We start from the raw sequence: 18,131 nt of genomic DNA on the forward strand, positions 1-18,131 counted from the left end.
AGCGTGCATCGTTGCCGGCCTGGGATTGAGTGAAATGCACTAAGGAAACCAGCTCTGGGGAGGGAGGCAGGGAAATCCTCTCTTAACGTTTACCAATTCGTCCGTCAAACTCATCACGGCAGGACAGAGTGAAGACTGAAAGTGTAAGAAGATGTGGAGGGAAACAGAGAATCTGGCAGGAGCATCGAACGCACAAGTGCACGAATTTTGCTTTTTGCTTGGATGTAAACTCAGAAGTTGTAAGGAATTTGGGAAGGAGAAGGGACATTTCAGAAGGAGAAGAAGTTGTTGTTGGAGTCCTGGCAAAAGCTTTAAAAAAAAAAAAAAAGTGGTTTCTTTTTTCTTCACTATTATATTCTTTGGTGGTATATGGTGTGCTGTTTTATTTCTTGGTGTTATTAGCTCTGTGTAAATTGTTTATTGAGTCAAGCTAACTTTGCATGGGTTGTTTTGTATTTGAGGTAGGATCAATTTCAAGAGGTTTCTTTCACAGACTTCTGATAGGTATTACTGGGATTTTGGTTTTGTTTACTGTATGCATAAACATAGAGATTTGGTAGGGCCAGCTGGGCTGCTGGAGTTTTGGGTGTGAATTTATTAGATGGCTTTTGTTAAACACAGAATAATTATGTAAGGTAACAGCAAATTACCCAATTACCCAATTGATCTAGCTATGTAACCTTACCACAAAGTTTTATATCTTGCCAGTTTTCTGTTCTTCTGCTCCAAGTAGTTGTTGCAAAAAAAGAAAGCACTGTTACTTTTCTGAAAAGTTTTCTTCTATAACAAGCCCTTTACTGCCCTTGAATGTGAGTCAGAGGAGCCAAACAGCTGCAGCTGCTCTGAGGGCTTGGTGGGATTCGCCCCCTCCCTTTTCCTGGGTGCCATGGGAACGAGAGGCGGGCACAATCAGGGGTATATTAACCCCAGCCGTGGCTGAGGGGCTTCATTCCCTCTCTGGGATGTGCTGGGTTAAGAGCTCTCCTCATTTCAGTGAAGAGGCTTTTTCAGCCCGTCTCAGCATCTTTTCAGCAGGTGTTTCTGGGCATCTAAAGCACAGAGGCTTGGAAGATTCTGTGAAGAAAACAGCATGGAATACAGGGAGTATTTAGGTTTGTGATTTTGGGTTTTGTGTTTAGGAGTGGTAAGGTGCTTTTGTAATTTGTAGTTTTGCTCTGGTTGTTTTTTTGGTTGGATTTCTTTTGGTGGAATTTTTGGTTTTTTTTGGTTTTCATTTTGGGGTTTTTAGTTGGTTTTTGTGGGGGTTTTGGATTTTTTGATGTTTTCTGTGGTTTTTTTGTTTCTGTGGGGAGTTAGGTGTTTTGGGATTTATTGTTTGTGTGGGTTTTGTTTGTTTGGTTTTTTTTCTTTGTTTGTTTTTGGGATTGGTTTTGTTGGGTTTTTTTTGTTTTGTTTTTTTTTTTTAATTGAGGAGTGCAACTCCCTGAAATTCCAAGCTGTGTCAAGCACAACATTTTATTCAGCAGATTGATCATGTCACAAGAGGGATCCGCCCAAGGTCCAAGATGATGTTTGAGATTGAGGCTTCAGGTGAGTTGAGGATTGTGACTGGGAGAGGGAGGGTGAGCAGTTAGGAGTTCTTGGGAGGGAGTTTGCAGGCAGCAGGGTGAGAAAGGGTCTTTATTTGTTTATTTGAGGCCTCCCCCACACAAGGCTTCTCAGAAGCCTAGCAGAGGCATTCCCATGTCTTACAGCACACAAGGTCATCCACTGCACTCAGGGGAATGCCATTTAACTTTGCCTTTCTCTAACCCAGGTGCCACTCCTAATGAAGGCCTTGGAATCATGATGAAGCTGGAGCCTGAAGGAGCCAGGCACACTCAGGAGAGGGCAAGTAGCTGCCTTGGTGGGATTTGGCCCACATAACTCTGGACTCATACTTTGGTTTTGGTTTTCTTTATTGCAGCTGACCGAGAGGCTCACAGGCCATCACGAGGCCCTCCGAGGCAGACTCATTTCAGGTGCAGCGTGGATTCCCATCACCGATCATCCAAAAGATAAGTCGAGGGCCTTGGCCTGGAGATGAGAGAATAGTGGGTTGGGAGTTCTTGGGGCAGATTTGAAAATTGGCAGCCGGAAAAGCAATCTTCTCCAAGGGCCTCTTAGGACAGCTAAAGGGAGAGGCTCTCCTTTTGATGGCAGCTTTCAGGCGGGCAGTGCAGAACAGCTCCGGTCTGTGTTGTGTTGTCCAGTGTTCTGTGTTCCCTAGTGTGTCTTTGGGGTCCCTTTTGCCTTCTCCCCTCGAGACCCTCACCACAAGCATGATGTGTCGTGTTTCATGTCCCCCCTGTTTGCCACTTTCTGTGTCACGGGTGTGTGCACACATTTGTGCCGGAGCTGTTCTGCCCTGCCGCATGGCCTGCTGCAGTAGGAGAAACCGTGGGGCGTTGGAATTTGTAATGCTGGCTGTACTTGGGCTCTAGATGCTATTCCTAGATTGACATAAGGTGTTTGCACCTTTTGAGTTATCCTGGTGGTGTTTGGCATATGTTGTAACTTTCTTTCAGGTGCAGACGCATTCCATGTGTGGCAGGGGGTCAGAGTTAGGAGGTGTCGGGCCTTCTTAGGAGTGCGGTGAGTAGCTGAGTGGTGGGGTTTTGGCCGATGCGGTGCCAAGATCAGGGACTGATGTTTGGTTCTCTTTAATACAGCTACCTGAGAGACACCAGCCTGGTGCCAGCAGGACCTTCCCAGCTGACGAGGTGGCCTTTCTTTGCACCTGACAGGGACCAGCATCCCCAGATGTCTGAGAGATAAGTAGAGGGCTGTGACCCACAGAGGGGATGAAAGCACGGTGCTGGTTTGGGAATTCCTGGGAGGGGGTTTTGAGTCCAATTTTGGAGGGGGGGGTGTGGTGTGTTCATGAAGTGGCCCCTTAGGCCCCATAAAAGCCAAGTCTCACTTTTGATTGCAGTGCTGAGGTGTGCAGCAGGGCAGAGCAGTCCCGGTGTGCATCGTGTCACTTGTCTATTGTGCATTATGTGTTGTTTGCGTATGCCATATCTTTCACTTAGGGGGGCCTGTGAGAAACCCTGGCATCATTGTTAGCCTCTGTGATCTCTGCACTCCTTGGCCTGGCGCCCAGGCCACAGAGCTTTTGACTAGGGAGCTCAGACAAGCATCAGACTCTCTTCTCTCTTTGGAAGCATCCAGTCAGACGTCTTTTCAGGTCTTGTTCTGAGCTGTATGGACAGCTGTGCCCCACCTGGATCCATTATGGTGGATTAGGACTTGTAATATTACGAGGTTAGGTAGAGGATTTTGACTGTAGGATTCCTAGGCATCAGTCTTTGCTGTTCTTGGAATAAATCATTCAGTAATCATCTTCTTCCTCCAGGGTTCTCTGAGCCTCATCAGCTCACCATCGGTCTCAGCTCACTCATCTCCTTTTGCATTCTCTCAGTCCTTGCAGCCGTTTTCCTTGCCAAGAGATTTCTGTTCCTGTTGTGTCCCCGTTGTCTGTCCTATCCTGTGTCATGGCTCTCAGCACACATTTGTGCCCGAGCTGCTCTGCCGTGCTGCACAGCCTGGTGCGATAGGAGAAGTCCCAGGGACTTGGAGTTTGTAATGTGGGGTGTAGTTGGACTCTAGATGGGATTTGTAGATGGGCACATCATATCTGGAGCTCATCAGTTATCCTGCCACAGTGTGACTCTTGTCCTAACTTTTTTTTCAGGTTCAGATGGATTAAATGTGTGCCAGAGGGCCCCATGCCAGGTGTGGGGATTCTCCTGAGTAGGTGAGGCCCCATTTGCCTCTGCAGCAGACTCTGTTACACCTCTCAACTGACTCTGTTACACTGCTGTTCTTTGTCTTTCTTTTAGGAAGTAAATCTGGATGCCAGCAGTCAACGTGAGCAGTGGAGAGAATTGGTTGTTATTGCTCAGCTCTCAAGCACAACAATTTCGCAGCAGATTCATCGTGTCACAAGAGGGATCTGCCCAGTGTCAAGGATGATGTTTGAGATTGAGGCTTCAGGTGGGTTGAGGATGGTTACTGGGAGAGGGAGGGTGAGCAGGCATCCAGTTAGGAGTTCTTGAGAGGGGGTTTGCAGGCAGCAGGGTGAGAAAGGGTCTTTATTTGTTTATTTGAGAGCCCCTCCCAAGGTGTCTCAGAAGCCTAGCAGAGGCATTCCCATGGCTTACAGCATACAAGGTGATCCACTGCACTCAGAGGAATGCCATTTAACTTTGTCTTTCTGTAACCCAGGTGCCACTGCTAATGAAGGCCACAGCCTTGGAATCAGGATGAAGCTGGAGCCTGAAGGAGCCAGGCACACTCAGGAGAGGGCAAGTAGCTGACTTGCAGGGATTTGGCCCACATAACTCTGGACTCACTCTTTGATTTTGGTTTTCTTGATTGCAGCTGACCGAGAGGCTCACAGGCCATCACAGAGCCCTCCAAGGCAGACTCATTTCAGGTGCAGCGTGGATTCCCCTCACCGATCATCCAAAAGATAAGTCGGGGGCCACAGCCTGGAGATGGTGGAGTAGCAGGTTGGGAGTTTTTGGGACAGATTCAAAAATGAGCAGAGAGGAAAGCAATCTTCTCCAAAGGCCTCTTAGGACAGCTAAAGGGAGAGGCTCTACTTTTGATGGCAGCTTTCAGGCGGGCAGTGCAGAACAGCTCCAGTCTGTATCCTGTTGTCCGGTGTGCTGTGTTCCCTAGTGTGTCTTTGGGGTCCCTTTTGCCTTCTCCCCTCGAGACCCTCACCACAAGCATGATGTGTCGTGTTTCATGTCCCCCTGTTTGTCACATTCTGTGTCACGGGTGTGTGCACAGATTTGTGCCAGAGCTGTTCTTCCCTGCCGCATGGCCTGCTGCAATAAGACGAACCATAGGGAGGGGGAATTTGTAATGTTGGCTGTACTTGGGCTCTAGATGCTATTCCTAGATTGACATAAGGTGTTTGCAGCTTGTGAGTAACCCTGGTGGTGTTTGACATATGTTCTAACTTTCTTTCAGGTGCAGATGCATTCCACGTGTGGCAGAGGGTCAGGGTTAGGAGGTGCCGGGCCTTCTTAGGAGCGCGGTGAGTAGCAGAGCGGTGGGGTTTTGGCCAATGCGGTGCCAAGATCAGGCCCTGATGTTTGGTTCTCTTTACTCTAGCTGTCTGAGAGACACCAGCCCGGTGCCAGCAGGACCTTCCCGTTTGACAAGGTGAGCTTTCTTTGCACCCGAGACCCGCATCCCCAGCTGTATGAGAGATAAGTAGAGGGCTGCGACCCACAGTGGTGATGAAGTCATGGTGCTGTTTCGGGAAATACTGGGTGGAGTTTTTGATTCAGCTTTGGAGGTGGGGGATGTTCATGAGGTGGCCCCTTAGGCCTCATAAAAGCAAAGTCTCACTTTTGATCACAGTGTTGAGGTGTGCAGGGCAGAGCAGTCCCGGTGTGTCTCGTGTCACTTGTCTGTTGTGCATTATGTGTTGTTTGTGTATCCCATGTCTTTTACCTTTGGAGGGCCCTGTCAGTACCCCTGGCATCATTGTTAGCATCTCTGATCTCTGCATTCCCTGGCCTGGCACCCAGGCCATATATGAGTTTCTGATACCTGTCTGAGCTCCCCAGTCAAAAGTTACCTCTTTGGAAGCATCCAGTCAGATTTCTTGTCAGGTCTAGTTCTGAGCTGTATGGACAGCTATGCCCCACCTGGATCCATTGTGGTGGATTAGGACTTGTAATAATATGAGGTTAGGTACAGCATTCTGACCGTAGGATTCCTAGGCATCCATCTTTGCTGTTCTTGGAATTAATCATTCAGTTATCATCTTCGTCCCCCAGGGTTTTCTGAGCCTCATCAGCTCACCATCGGTCTCAGCTCACTCATCTCCTTTTGCATTCTCTCAGTCCTTGCAGCCATTTTCCTTGCCAAGAGATTTCTTTTCCTGTTGTGTCCCCTGTTGTTGTCTGTCCTGTCTGTCCTGTGTCACGGGTGTCAGCACACATTTGGGATGGGTCTGCTCTGCCGTGCTGCACAGCCTGGTGCGATAGGAGAAGTCTTGGAGACTTGGAATGTGTAATGTGGGGTGTAGTTGGACACTAGATGGGATCTGTGGATGGGCACAGGGCATCTGGAGCTCATCAGTTATCCTACAAGAGTGTGACTCTTGTCCTAACTTTTTTTTCAGATTCAGATGGATTAAATGTGTGCCAGAGGGCCCCATCCCGGGTGAGGGGATTGCCCCGAGCCGGTGAGGCCCCATTTGTCTCTGCAGCAGAAGTGTGTATGGTGAGTGTGTTACAGCTCTGTTCTTTGTCTTTCTTTTCAGGAAGTCAATCTGGATGCCAGCAGTCAAGGTGAGCAGTCGAGAGAATTGGCTGTTATTGCTCAGCTCTCAAGCACAACAATTTTTCAGCAGATTCATCGTGTCACAAGAGGGATTTGCCCAGTGTCAAGGATGATGTTTGAGATTGAGGCTTCAGGTGAGTTGAGGATGGTGCCTGGGCGAGGGAGGGTGATCAGGTATCCAGTTTAGGATTTCTTGGGAGCGGGTTTGCAAGCAGCAGGGTGAGAAAGGGTGTTTATTTGAGGGCCCCCCCACACAAAGCTGTTCAGAAGCCTAGCAGAGGCATTCCCATGGCTTACAGCATACAAGGTGATCCACTGCACTCAGAGGAATGCCATTTAACTTTGTCTTTCTGTAACCCAGGTGCCACTGCTAATGAAGGCCACAGCCTTGGAATCAGGATGAAGCTGGAGCCTGAAGGAGCCAGGCACACTCAGGAGAGGGCAAGTAGCTGACTTGCAGGGATTTGGCCCACATAACTCTGGACTCATACTTTGGTTTTGGTTTTCTTTATTGCAGCTGACCGAGAGGCTCACAGGCCATCACAGAGCCCTCCAAGGCAGACTCATTTCAGGTGCAGCGTGGATTCCCCTCACCGATCATCCAAAAGATAAGTCGGGGGCCACGGTCTGGAGATGGTGGAGTAGCAGATTGGGAGTTCTTGGGACAGATTCAAAAATGAGCAGAGGGGAAAGCAATCTTCTCCAAAGGCCTCTTAGGACAGCTAAAGGGAGAGGCTCTACTTTTGATGGCAGCTTTCAGGCGGGCAATGCAGAACAGCTCCGGTCTGTGTCGTGTTGTCCGGTGTGCCGTGCTCCCTCGTGTGTCTTTGGGGTCCCTTTTGCCTTTTCCCCTCGAGGCCCTCACCACAAGCATGATGTGTCGTGTTTCATGTCCCCCCTGTTTGTCACTTTCTGTGTCACGGGTGTGTGCACACATTTTTTGCCGGAGCTGTTCTGCCCTGCCACACGGCCTGCTGCAATAGGACAAGCCTTGGGGAGTTGAAATTTGTAATGTGGGCTGTACTTGGGCTCTAGATGTTGTTCCTAGATTGACATATGGTGTTTGCAGCTTGTGAGTTATCCTGGTGATGTTTGACATGTGTTCTAACTTTCTTTCAGGTGCAGATGCATTCCACGTGTGGCAGAGGGTCAGGGTTAGGAGGTGCCGGGCCTTCTTAGGAGCGCGGTGAGTAGCAGAGTGGTGGGGTTTTGGCCGATGCGGTGCCAAGATCAGGCACTGATGTTTGGTTCTCTTTAATCTAGCTGTCTGAGAGACACCAGCCCGGTGCCAGCAGGACCTTCCCATCTGATGAGGTGGCCTTTCTTTGCACCTGACAGGGACCAGCATCCCCAGATGTATGAGAGATAAGTAGAGGGCCATGACCCACAGAGGGGCTGAAAGCACGGTGCTGGTTTGGGGATTACAGGGAGGGGGTTTTGAGTCCAGTTTGGAGGTGGGGGGGTGTTAATGAAGTGGCCCCTTAGGCCCCATAGAAGCCAAGTCTCACTTTTGATCACAGTGCTGAGGTGTGCAGCAGGGCAGAGCAGTCCCGGTGTGTCTCGTGTCACTTGTCTGTTGTGAATTGTGTGTTGTTTGTGTATCCCATGTCTTTTACCTTAGGGGTGCCTGTCATTAATCTTGGCATCCTTGTTAGCATCTGTGATCTCTGCATTCCCTGTCCTGGCACCCAGGCCACAGAACTTTTGACTGGGGAGCTCAGACAGGCGTCAGACTCTCTTCTGTCTTTGGAAGCATCGCATCTGATGTCTTGTCAGGTCTTGGTCTGGGCTATGCCCCCACCTGGATCCATTTTGGTGGATTAGGACTTGGCGTAATATGAGGTTAGGTAGAGGATTCTGACCGTAGGATTCCTAGGCATCCATCTTTGCAGTTCTTAGAAGAAATCATTCAGTTATCATCTTCTTCCTTCGGGGTTCTCTGAGCCTCATCAGCTCACCATCAGTTTGAACTCGGTCATCTCCTTTTGCATTCTCTCAGTCCTTGCAGCCATTTTCCTTGCCTAGAATTTTCTGTCTGTGTTGTGTCCCCGTTGTCTGTCCTGTCCTGTCCATCCTGTGTCACGGCTGTCAGCACACATTTGTGCCCGAGCTGCTCTGCCCTGCCGCATAGCCTGGTGCAATAGGAGAGGGCCCGGGGATTTGTAATGTGCAGTGTGGGGTGTAGTTGGACTCTAGATGGGATTTGTAGATGGACACAGGATATCTGGAGCTCTTCAGTTATCATTGAACCGTCTGACTGTTGTCCTAACTTTTTTTTCAGATGCACCTCCTCAGATGACTGCAGTAGTTGTGTAGGTTCCTTCTTCTGAAAGGGAATAGGGCGCAAGAATTCATCTTCCGGAGAATTTTTGCAAGTCCTGGCTTGTATTGTATCTGCCTATGGTGGCTTATGTTCTATGTACCTATACATCTGTCTTCTATTGGATTTTGGGTAGAAAATTTATCAGTCCAGAGAGGAGACAAGTCCTAGCTGTCAGATAGCCACTCGTTGACCCTTCCTGTCGTCTCACAGGTCCCCGAGGCTGCTGATTTCCCCAGGATCTGCCATTTTACCTCAAGGAGCGGCAGCCAGAAGATGTGTCACAGCACGTTCTTCAGCATCTCGAGTAAGGGCCGCAGTGAGCATTTAAGTGGAAAGATTGTGTGAGCGTGTGTGAGAGCACGTGGCTGTGTCTGTCTGTGTCTGCTCGTTTCTGCGTGTGTGAGTGCATGCTGACTGGATTTAACCTTGTGTGTGTGACTTTTGCTTTCCAGGTTTTGCGACTCCTTGTTAAATTTAGAATAAAAAATCCCCAGCCGGGTTGTATTGCATGAACTGACATGATATGTACCGATTTTGGCTTAAAACCCAGAAAACCAGACGAAGATGAGCAGGAAAAAAACAGAAAAAAACCACATGATGGACAAGAAAAAAACCCAGAAAAAGCCCAGGATGGGCAAGAAAGCAACGAGAAAAAAACCCCAGAAAATAATCCCAGATGGGCAAGAAAAAAACGTAGAAAAACCCCAGAAAATCACCCAAGATGGGCAAGAAAAAAACCCAGAAAAAAACCCAAAAAAAAACCTCTGAGATGGGCAAGAAGAAAACCAGAAAAAAGTCTGAAGATGGGCAAGAAAAAACCCAGAAAAAACCCCCAAGATGGACAAGAAATAACCCAGAAAAAAATTCGAAGAAGGGCAAGAAAAGACCCAGAAAACACCCAGAAAAAAATCGCAACCCAAGTATAAATATAGAAATGTTTGTCAAGTATATGCAAATATATAAAGAAATGTTAAATTATTTGAAATATAAAATAACATAAATATAACATTTATACAGTATTACTTGTGTTATGGATCATATTGATTTTTATTTATTTCCTATAATACACTACAATATTTATATCAATTTTACATCTATCATATCTATCATTTGTTATATGTTATACCAGATTGATATACTCTAGGTTTTTTTAAGTAGTTTAAAATAAAGGGGATTTTTTTTTTTATTTGGCAAAAGCAGGTGTTTTAGTATAAACATTATAAATACAAATAATATAAAGGTAGAAATCTAAGAATAGAAATAGATCATAAATAGCTGAAGGTTAATATAAAAATTAAAAATGTAAGAAAAAATAAGTTGTAGCAGTAGATATGGTACATAATTAGGAAAATAATTTATCTCTTATTTGAATAGGATACATGTTATACATAATGATTAATATAATACTTAAGTATAAACTGCAAATATAAATGTGAATATAGTCATGAGCGCTATAAATATAAAAATATTTCAATGTAGTTTAAAAGAATAGAGCTTTTTTGTATTTATTTAGTTAGGATGGGATTTGTATTTTAAATAGTGAAAGCATGATAGAAATGTAATTTTAGACATAGAAATATGCAATCAATGTGGAAAGATATTTATAAAAGCACAAAATATAAGTAAATACAAATAATAGAAATAGAATAATGTTATATAAATTACATGCTACATCAATGTCCACTATAGCTATGCATGTGAATATAAATACGAAAAATGGAAATAAAAAATTTATTTAAACATGGCTTTAAAGCAAGGGGCCTTGTTTGATTCTGGTGGGGTAAGAGGCAGGTTTTTGGCATTTATTTCAGAGCAGTTTTCGGCGGGGGTCGCCCCTGTTCTTTTTTGCCACCTTGCCTGCCCGCAGCCCCGAGGCGCGCTGCGCCCCCGGCTGGGGCGGGCGGCAGTGCTGCCGCCTTGTGGACAGAGCGCGGTACTGCAGCCCTGCGCCGAGAGGCCGCCACCTTGGGAGTGGCGCGTCGCGGATGTCGCGGACTTTTGGTTGACCTTCTCAACAGGGCGGCGAAAAGGGCGGGGAAGTGGAGGACCGGGGTGGGTGTCAGTGGACTGCCTGCATGGAATACCGACCCCGGCGCGGCCCCGGTGGTATTTTCTGTGACGTTTCAAGTGTACCCGACACATGCTGTGGTCTCAGCGGCGCCGCGGGCGGGCGTATTTCGGCGGGTTTGTGACAGGCATGTGGGGAAACGCCTCGCTGTGCCGGGGTCCTCTGACAGCCGCTTTCCCGCCCTGAGGGAGCCGAGCCGGGCCGAATTGTTCCGAAGAGCCGAAGAGCCGAGTGTGGGCGAAAACAGCCGAGTTTCCCCGAAGAGCCGAGTGTAGCCGAAAACAGCCGAGTTTCCCCGAAGAGCCGAGTGTGGCCGAACACAGCCGACTTGAGACGAAGAGCCGAGTGTGGCCGAACACAGCCGACTTGAGACGAAGAGCCGAGTGTGGCCGAACACAGCCGACTTGAGACGAAGAGCCGATGATAGCCGAGTGTAACCGATAGCCGACTGTAGCCGACATTGGCCGCATTTAGACAAAGAGCCGAATATGACCGACTTTAGCCCAACCGGGCCGAGTTCAGCCGAAGAGCCGGAAAAGCCGAATTTAGACGAAAAGCCGAACCGAAACGATTTTAGACCTAAGCCGAACCAAGCCTAATTTAGCCGAGTTTATTTAAACAGAACCGAACGACGCCGCAGCACTCTGCCTGCAGAGCGCCGGTGCAGACGGCAGGGGGCGGTGTATAAAGCGAGTATAAAATATCAACTGTATATAAGAAGGAATAAAAAGCTCTGTGTCATGTGCAGCAGTAGAAAATTTCAGGCTCCCAGGGAATAAATAGTTTTCTTTCAATCATTATAGTTTTGGGGTTTTTTTTACTCCCAGGTAGCCTGAAAGTTACTACTGCTGCTTTTTGATTCTAAAGCTAGGAAGGAAAACCAAGATTACAAATACAAGAAAAAGAAAGGGAAAGGGAAGGGGAAAAAAAGGAAAGGAAAGAAAGCAGGAGAGCAGAAGGGAAGGGAAGGGAAAGGGGTGAAAAACAGCGTTAAAAAAAGAAAAAGAGTTGGAGGGGAAAAGAGAGGGCATTCGGGAGGAGCGGTCCTGCCTCAGGTCCTTCCCCGCCCTGGGGCGAAGGACCCGTTTGATGCCCGGGAGGGACTGCAGCTCCCGGTGGCGGGGGACGGAGCCGTGGCTGTCAGCCCGAGACTCCAACTCCCGGCAGGCCCTGCTGCCGGCGCGGCGTGTGACGCAACGGCTATCGCGGCACATGAGTGGCTACCAGCCCGAGACTCCAACTCCCGGCAGGCCCTGCTGCCGGCGCGACGTGTGCCGCAACGGCCGACGCTGCCCGGCATTGTTCTCTAAATCGGCAGTAAATACAGCTGAGTAAAATTAGCTTGGTTTTCTTCCTTCTTTTTTAACTGAATTGTTTTTATTAAAAATACTATTTGAATATGTAGAAAAAGTGGGGATGTCCTGTACTATATCCTAGCTTTTCTTGTTTATAGGGTGCTCAGAAAACATGCGTCCCTTAGAGTCCCTCAGAAAGGTTCTCAGTGCGATCTCTACCAAGGTATGTATTTACTAATAAGTGATCCCTTTAGATATTTGCCTGTGTACCTTTTCCTGTAATTCAGAGCTTGCGTTCTGTGGGTTTTATGATAAACCTGTAAAATATGTAAGAATGCTTTTGCAAGTCTGAATCGTTGAAGGCAGCAGTAAGTGGATTTAGAGCCTGTTCTTGACCAGACAACGGGAAAAAGTGTGACTTTGATGCTGAACTTGTTTTTTTCATTTTTCATTTGACTTGTCTGGAATGATTTAGGAATAGAGAGAGCTAGAAAAAGAGAGAAATAGAATTGATTATGGAGCACTCCTCAAATGCTCACCACGATTCAGTGTAGAGCCGAAGTGAAGGGTGATGGAACAGAGCTCTGTGCTTTAGAAGGAAATAAATTTAAACCTGACCTCCGCACAGAGTCTCACTAACTTCTTTTGTTTTAAAATACAAAATATTATTAGGAAGTGTTGGAAGTTAGTGTTTTGGGAAAGAAACGGCAGTTCCACAGAACATTCCATTTAACAGAGGCTCTGGGAACGATTCATGTTGTAACTGCTGTCACTGCAATCAGTTGGTGGTTCAGCCTTGAAATGTGCACTTGCCCTTCTATAAAGCACTGTTTTGTTTGCCTTTCAGTGCTATGAGTCTTGATAAATTGGAGAAGAGCCCAAGAGAAATTTTTCATCCCTTGATATAAAAGGTAGGAAGTGACTTTTTTTGGTTTGGTTCTTTTTCTTTATTATTTCCTGGAAATAAAAGTAATTAAGTATAGGTACTACTGGTTTGTTTCTTCCAGTAGCAGATGATAACAATAGCAGTAGTAATAGTAAAAATAATAATAGAAATAATAATAATAGCAATGTAATACTACTTAAACTGTCTTTATCCATTGAACTGGCCATTTCAAATCAAAACTTCTAAACACAAATCAAACCATCATCCTCGTAGAATCTTTCACAGCAGTGGGCTATAGATCCTGGTTTTGTTGACAGGATTTATTGGTTCTGGAATAGCAAGAGGGAAGTACAAGCCTAACTACTTCTAGCTCACAGACCCATCCAGTGAATACTGCTTTGTGTTTTGGTGGGCTTGTGATGACTTTGAAATCAATTGCTCATTCCAGTAAAAAAAATTAATGTTTTTTTGAACCTGACAGCAGAAATAACTTTAGGCACCAACTTAATAATAACAGATCACCAATTTAAGTTCATAATTTTATGCTGTACTATCAAAGTTTAAAGGTAAATTTTTACTTATTAGGAGATGGTATAAAGTGTATGTTCCAATGTGTTGGATGTATGCAAAGGTACATACGTACCCGAAAGTCCTTAGAGGAAACAAATTTTTACGTCTGCTGTTTGATTGTTTATCATACAATATTTGGTTTTATTTCCCAGGGATCGGTGAATTTTAACTTTGGAGTCCTCTGTGCTAAGGATGCTCAGCCTACAGATGATGAAATGTTCAGTAATGGTGAGTTTTTCACCTTCTCTTTAATTGCTATGCTGATCTGAATAAGAAAAAAACAAAAGCAAGAGAAAAAAAAAGGATGGTTTATTATTTTTTACGCTGTTATGTTTGTTTCCTCAGTATTTGCTGCAGCTCTGCGAGCCCAAGCTTTGGGTTCCTTCTGTCCCACTGGGAGTTGCCCAGTTTGGTTGCATCTGGTGAAATTCACCCTGAGACCTTACAGAGCTAGCTCAAACTACGTGAGAGCCATTTGCAGTTCTCTCCAGACACCTGGAGAATGGGTGATGTTTCTGAGGGTCTGGCAAGTATACTTGTATCAAAACTCAGTCTGTGAAATTTCTGGGGAAAACCCTTCTGTGTCCTGAAGGGTTCAAACTCTGGTGAGGATCCAGTTATCAGGTGCTCACCTGGATGGTTCCAGCTCTTAAAGTGAACACTTGTACTCTTACCCTGTAGTTTACATCTATTGTATTTTTGTTATTTTGCAAGATTTTACGGCTTTGCAAAATATTGTGCGTTTCACTCTTTGGAACCTCTCAGATGGTTCTTTGGTGCAGCACCACCTCATGGGACACTTGGCTGCCGTCCTGAAGGGGTTGGTCGCTAGAATTGTAAATCCTGGAGAGTTTGTAAGTCTTCTGTCCCCAGGGAGGTACCATGCTTTGTTTACTTTTGTTCTGTTTGTTAGGCGCTGCTTCTCATTGGAAGTATGAATTTCAAACTACCCTGTTCTTATTTTAACTGTTTTCCTGGTTCTCTCCCTACGGCAGGGAAAGACTCTCGTATCCTTGTCGTCGGGCTCGGTGCTGTCCAAGAAGATGCAGAGACTAAAAAAATCATAAGAAGCAAAATATGACTGCAGGGAAAACAAGCTGGAGAGAACAAAAGGTGATATTGTTATCCTTACCCTGTATTAGAAACATCCGCTGTGCTTTGATGCTGGCAGCTGCCAGGGGCTTGTTAGCTCTTTGTAGGCAGGTGTAGGTGTTCACTTGTAGGTTTTTTCTCTGGACAAGTCAATTCAAACTTTGCTAAGCTTATATTTGCAAATTACTCTCTAGCACAGTCCAGCATGACATTTTTGAATGTTGTAAAAATACCATGTTACTTGGAAATTGCTAATGATGAGAAGCTTTAGGGAAAAATAAGATGTCAGGGTTGGGAGATGTGAGAAGAATTTTGAGGGGATGTTAGACTGAAATAAAGCACACTTGAAGCTGGACTGGCACGCTGGCAGATCCCCTATTAAACAGTAGCGCTGAGATTAGCCTGGGGGTTGCCCGTTGTTTCTGTAGAAATAAATGTTTTCTGGTCTTCAGAGGTAAGCTGCTTTGAAAAGCTGGAAGGCACAGCATAGTGACAATCCGTGTGCTTCGCATTAAAAATAGATTTCAGAAGGGTCCTAGGCTTTTGTCTTTTCCTAGAAGTCGATGTAATCCTATTGAGGAGTTTTTAATTCTGTGCTGCCATGTCATCGATCAGGGCCCTGTCGTACTAATCATCATACAGATGCAAAACAAAAAATCAGACCCTGTCCCGACCACTTAGAGCCCAGAACACGATTTCCTCAGGCTGCCATTTGTGTGCCATCGGTACTCACCATGGAAGCGAGCTGGGGATTGTTGCACCCGTTGGGAACAAACCGCTTCTCGTCACACAGAAATGGAATTGGGACGACGCCTCAGCCAGCCTCTCTCTCCTGAATCTGCAGCAGAGCAGTTCCAGTCCATGCGGGCAATCCAGTTCCTGACGATCTGAGCGCACGGAGCAGCGCTCAGCTGCTGTGGGGGGCTCAGGGAGGGCAGAGTGTGCATTGTCATCTTCCTGAACCTACAGACGCGAATCAAAGTGAGAAGCCACAGGGTGGAAATCAGTCGCATATATGCTAAATAAAACTTGCAGGTTTTTTTTAAGAATTGTTTTTGCTTGTTCTTTGTTGTGCTTCTGTGCTTAGAAAACCTCCCTTTACAATCAGTTCAATTCATCAATTGAACCTTTGTTTGCAGACTCTCACTGAGCAGAATTTGTTGCAGACTCAGTGCACGCTGTGCAGGCCTCCCGGGAGTGTGAGGAGCTCATGTGTGCTACTTTTTGCTTTAGGACGCTCTGAGGTATTTATTCCTTTTGGGATACATGATGAGAATTCCCAAGAGAGGTAGTTATAAGGTATGACATCGGGAAAAAGCCTGTGTGGTTGGAATGTTGTTGCTGTCAAAAGTTAATTTTTTCTTAGCCAGTAGTTAGCTTTTTGCTTTATTTTTGTGGTATCAATATTTTATTGTTTAAAAAATTCCTTCAAAATAACTTCAGTGGTCGCCCACCAGTACCTTGTTCAGATTTGCCTATTTGCTTGTAGCTGAAATGTTCACATCTTGTTTATCATTCTATTTAAGAAACTGCTGCCCAGCCAACTAATAACTGAATATCCATCTGTCTAGGACACGGGGAGAGGATTTAGGTAATGTCTTTATTTCCAGAAAAAAGTTCCAGTGTAGTTTCTAAATAGAGGAGAAGGGGGTGAAGACTCGGGGCTCTGATGCCGTTGGGGCACCCCAAGGTCCCCAGGAGAGGGGGCCCCACTGCGGTGCAGGAGCAGGTGTGTTCTCATGTAATATTGAACAAATTATAAATATAAATATGAAAATTATAAACATGAAAATATTTTTAAAATACTTAAATAAAGCGGGTTTTCTTTATTGGTCAATAGGCAGTGTTTTGATTGTAAAAATTATAAATGCAAATAATATAAAGGTAGAAATCTAAGTTTAGAAATATATAATAAATACATACAGATAAATATAAAAATTTAAAATATCAGAAAAAATTAGTTGTAGCAGTAGATATTATACATAATTTAAATAATGATTTAAATCTATTTTAAAATTTTATATATATAATATATCATTATTAATGTAATACATCCAAAGAAACGATAAATTAAAATATGAATGTATAATTATACAAAGTATAAATAAAAAATATTTCAGTATCCTTTAAAAGAAGGGTTTTTTTATTTATTTGGTTAGAGACGGGGTTTTTATTTGGAATAATGGAAGTATTATAGAAGTATAAAATTAAATATAGAAATATACAGTCAATATAGAAAGATATTTGTAAAAACACGAGCGAACGACGCCTCCTTCGGCCGAACCAAGGCGAGACCGGCGGAACCTGACGGCCTCGAGCGAACCGAGGCCAGGCTTGCGAGGCTGCCTGAACCGAGCCGAGCTCAGCCGAACCGAGCCCGCTGCTCTCGTGCGCGCTAATTAGCGCGAGTGCGGTCACTGCCCAATGAGCTCCTGTGCCACGCCGCGCTCCCGATCGTGTCCGTGCGATGGCCGGGCCGCCCGCGGGACGCGGCAGCAGGAGAGCCCCGAGCCGGGCGAGTTTAACGTGAGGCGGCGCCGCTTGCCCGCCGTCAGGGAGCCGAGCCGAGGCGAGCTCAGCCGAACGCGGAGAGAGCGGCTCCGAGTTGGGCCGAAGCGAGCCGAGCCGCGCCGAGGGCAGAGAGCGGCTCCGAGTTCGGCCGAAGAGAGCCGAGGCGCGCCGAGCGCACTGATCGGCTCCGAGTTCGGCCGAGGCGAGCCGGGCCGCGCAGAGAGTGGCTCCGAGTTCGACCGAAGCGAGCCGAGCCGCGCCGAGCGCAGAGAGCGGCTCCGAGTTCGGCCGAAGCGAGCCGAGCCGCGCCGGGCGCACAGAGCGGCTCCGAGTTCGGCCGAAGCGAGCCGAGCCGCGCCGGGCGCACTGATCGGCTCCGAGTTCGGCCGAAGCGAGCCGAGCCGCGCCGGGCGCACAGAGCGGCTCCGAGTTCGGCCGAAGCGAGCCGAGCCGCGCCGGGCGCAGAGAGCGGCTCCGAGTTCGGCCGAAGCGAGCCGAGCCGCGCCGGGCGCACAGAGAGCGGCTCCGAGTTCGGCCGAAGCGAGCCGAGCCGCGCCGAGCGCAGAGAGCGGCTCCGAGTTCGGCCGAAGCGAGCCGAGGCGCGCCGAGCGCAGAGAGCGGCTCCGAGTTCGGCCGAAGCGAGCCGAGCCGCGCCGGGCGCAGAGAGCGGCTCCGAGTTCGGCCAAAGAGAGCCGAGCCGCGCCGAGCGCAGAGAGCGGCTCCGAGTTCGGCCGAAGCGAGCCGAGCCGCGCCGGGCGCACAGAGAGGCTCCGAGTTCGGCCGAAGAGCGCCGAGGCGCGCCGAGCGCAGAGAGCGGCTCCGAGTTCGACCGAAGCGAGCCGAGCCGCGCCGGGCGCACTGATCGGCTCCGAGTTCGGCCGAAGCGAGCCGAGCCGCGCCGGGCGCAGAGAGCGGCTCCGAGTTCGGCCGAAGCGAGCCGAGGCGCGCCGAGCGCAGAGAGCGGCTCCGAGTTCGGCCGAAGCGAGCCGAGCCGTGCCGAAGGGTCGAGTCCAGCCGAATGCAGATGACAATGGCCGAGTTTAGCCGATTACAGCCGCATTTAGCCGAGCAGCT

At 47.3% G+C, this 18,131-nt stretch overlaps 1 long non-coding RNA gene across 1 annotated transcript; it reads left to right on the plus strand.

Annotated features, from left to right (window-relative positions):
- The first annotated feature begins 11,979 nt into the window (after positions 1–11,979).
- Positions 11,980–15,156, plus strand: LOC131565808 (uncharacterized). Its single transcript, XR_009275479.1, has 4 exons — positions 11,980–12,221; positions 12,846–12,909; positions 13,607–13,682; positions 13,800–15,156. It is a non-coding gene; the product is annotated as an uncharacterized LOC131565808 (long non-coding RNA).
- Positions 15,157–18,131: the final 2,975 nt, after the last annotated feature.

The sequence above is a fragment of the Ammospiza caudacuta genome, chromosome 18 (genome assembly GCF_027887145.1).
Source record: "Ammospiza caudacuta isolate bAmmCau1 chromosome 18, bAmmCau1.pri, whole genome shotgun sequence".
NCBI classification, from domain to species: domain Eukaryota; kingdom Metazoa; phylum Chordata; class Aves; order Passeriformes; family Passerellidae; genus Ammospiza; species Ammospiza caudacuta.